Source organism: Nuphar pumila, chromosome 6 (assembly GCF_984573655.1).
Source record: "Nuphar pumila chromosome 6, dmNupPumi1.hap1.1, whole genome shotgun sequence".
Taxonomy (NCBI): domain Eukaryota; kingdom Viridiplantae; phylum Streptophyta; class Magnoliopsida; order Nymphaeales; family Nymphaeaceae; genus Nuphar; species Nuphar pumila.
In genome coordinates, this window is record NC_143254.1 from 8,076,724 (window position 1) to 8,079,822 (window position 3,099).

The 3,099-nt window shown below is 39.5% G+C and overlaps 1 long non-coding RNA gene across 1 annotated transcript; it reads left to right on the plus strand.

The window, feature by feature from the left end:
* Positions 1 to 1,145: 1,145 nt before the first annotated feature.
* On the plus strand, positions 1,146 to 2,010 carry LOC149833820 (uncharacterized). The gene is made up of 2 exons (XR_016432481.1): positions 1,146 to 1,290; positions 1,438 to 2,010. It is a non-coding gene; the product is annotated as an uncharacterized LOC149833820 (long non-coding RNA).
* Positions 2,011 to 3,099: the final 1,089 nt, after the last annotated feature.

Consider the following 3,099-nt stretch of genomic DNA (forward strand, 5'->3'; position numbering starts at 1 on the left):
TTGGTTTTGCGTCAGATACATATTCGTTATTATTGTAGCTTGGTTTGGACTAACTTTTATAGTTTTTAACTTGAAAAATAAATAAATTTTGTAAATGAGTTTGTTCGAGCTTGGCTCGTTTAGCTCGAGCTTTCATGTGCTCAAGCTCGAACCAGTTCGACACAATAAATGAGCCATTCGGATCGTTGGGGTCGTATACCACCCGTAGTTGCATGTCTCCAAACATCTGATCCTATCCGATGGACAGGATACATGTGAAAGGAACCAAAATAGTGGACTGTGGAATAAGAAAAGCAGACATCAAAGAGCCAATAACAAAACGCAATCCCCACAAACCAAACCACTGGTACCCTTTCAATATTTTATGTCGCTCATGAGTCATGAGTCATGACCCTCCCTTCTTTTAATGGCTTTTTAGTCTCCTCCCTGACCTTCCTTAACATGAACCGTACCTAACGGCTCTTGTTGTATTTCTCCCCCCTTTCCCAACTTTTTTCCACTTTTGGGTACTGCAAATTCCCAACTTTTCCCCTCTGACAGATCTTATATCTCTACTGCTGTCAGACTGCAAATTCCCAACTTTTCCCCCCTGACACAGATCTTTTATCTCTACTGCTGTCAGAGAGGGAGGGATGGAAGTTTGCAAAGATGCTGACTCTGATTTACAGCAGGGTATTACACAAACCCATGTTGAAGATTCAACCTTTCCTGCTGAAGAAGGCCTAGAAGTTGGTTTTGACACTGCTGATATTGAAAGGCACCCACCTCGTTTCCCTCGTTGGACACGACAGGAGATCATAGTCTTGATTGAAGGGAAGAGGATAGAAGAATCAAAAGGCAGGAAGCACAGAGTATTTGATGGCGAGAACCCGGCAAATATTGAGTCAAAGTGGTCCTCAATCTCTTCCTACTGCAAAAGACATGGCGTTCACAGAGAAGCGGTTCAGTGTAGAAAGAGGTGGAGCACCCTTTCCAGAGATTACAGGAGAATCAAAGGGTGGGAGGTGATGAACAAAGATCTGTCTTTCTGGGTTATGAGGACCGACTTGAGGAGAGAAAACAAGCTTCCTGGTTTTTTTGATCCAGAGCTGTATGAAATACTGGAGAGGTCATTTGGGGGTAAGAAAAACGACGCCTTTTCTGCTGGAGGGGAGCATGATGCAGTTGTGGATGGTGGGCAGGCAAAACATGATGAAGGGTTGTTCTCAGATGTTGAACACTCTGTTCATGAAGATATGGATCCTAAAAGCCCAGAAAAACATATTGTGGACAGCCCCTCTCTCACTCCAGGTGGGTCATCTTTAATTTTGATGTCTCTGGTGTATTTTACTTGCAAAGTGAATCTGTTGTAAATTTTTAAGTTTTTTTGATTGATCTGGTCATTAGTTCAACTAGATTTTTTTACTAGCTTTCATTGGAGTTGCAACCAAAATTCAGGTATTCAATCGGAGAAGTCACCTTGCTCAACTCCAGGGAGGGGTTCGGATTCTCATATTGATGGTAAAAAGAGGACGTTCGTGTCTCCAGATGAAGATGGTGACAGGAATACAAGGCAGCGCATACTTTCAGTTCTTGAGAGAAACGGAAAGGCTTTGAGTGCACATATTGAAGCACATAATTTGAACTGTGAGCTGGATAGAGTCCAGAGAGGAGAACAGGCAAAGAATTTAATTGGAGTCTTGGCCAAATTGGCCGACACTTTGGGTAGAATTGCAGATAAATTGGATTGAGCTGTGGATTCTTTGTGGTTGGTTTTTAAGTATCTTGGCCCGTTGCTGCTTGTTAATCATGGTTGAAGTTAGTCAACTTGGGTGCACAGGTTCACACTATGTAGGGAAACCAGTGCTGTATATTTGTATATGATATTTACCTTCTATGCATTAATGTACAGAGTCTGTGAACTTAATATTTAGCTCTGTTTTCTCTTTATTAGATCTGACATCAAGTTACAAATATGCTGGAATTACGATGAAATTTCTGCTATGGAATTGTAAGTTTCTCTTCCTCGCACCTTCGTCGGAGTATGCATCTAGCATTTCTATGCATTCGGCTTTATTATTAGTGATATTTTTTTCCTGAGGCTGAAAAGCATGACTTTTTATGTTTATCTTTTTCCTTGGTTATCATTCACTCTGTTCTGTAAGGAGAAGTGATGGTTTTGGCATTAACTTCTGCTTCCAGTACACAACATATGCGGTGTTCCAGGTCATCGACTTTTATTTATGTTGTGCAATCCACTAATACAATCACGTGATGGTTGTTGAATGAGAAGTAAAAAGTGTTCGATCACATGGCTCAGTCGGTCGGATTGCTCGGCAAAGTTGACAAACAAACCAGATTGATTAAATCTACATCTAAATTTTGAAATCTGGTGACTTATTTTGGTTCCATCAACCACTTTCTAGCTTTTTCCCGTGTACAATATAAACTTCTTTCTTGTTTACTCCATCTCATCAGGTCCTCTGGTCCTTCCACTGAAACATCAATGAAGAACTCTTCCTCTGGTCCTTCCACTGAAACATAGCTTCAGCTACATTCATTCTGTATCATGATGAAAATGTGACCCCATAATGTCGGCACATCTTGTTGGCATTATTTGATCATGAAAAACAGCGCCTCCTCTGGTCATATAACAAAATGATTGTGTTCAATGTGACACCAGGTCTCTTGCATGCAAACCATTCATTTTTCATGTTCCTATGGTTCTTTCCTATTCTTGGCTGTGCGTAAAGAATCACAGTTCTGATCTTTGCACTTTGTTTTACTCAATTAAGGAAACATTAAATTAAGTTATTATTTTGCTTTGTAAATACGTCTTTCTTGTTTACATTCATAGATTTCCTTAGCCAGAAGATTGAGACAAGGTACATTCATAATTTTTCAAGGATTGCACTAGTGAAACTTTACATGGTGAAGCAAAGCGAATTATATTTTCAAGTACAACTTACCATAAAAGTTTTTTATCAGAATGGCAGTGCTTGAATAAATTTGATAAATCTGTGTTCTTGATAATTTCAAATTTCAATTTTTTAGTTGCAGAAGACAGTGGACATGATTGTCTATTTGGCAATTGATTTTTCAGATGTGACAGTAATGTAA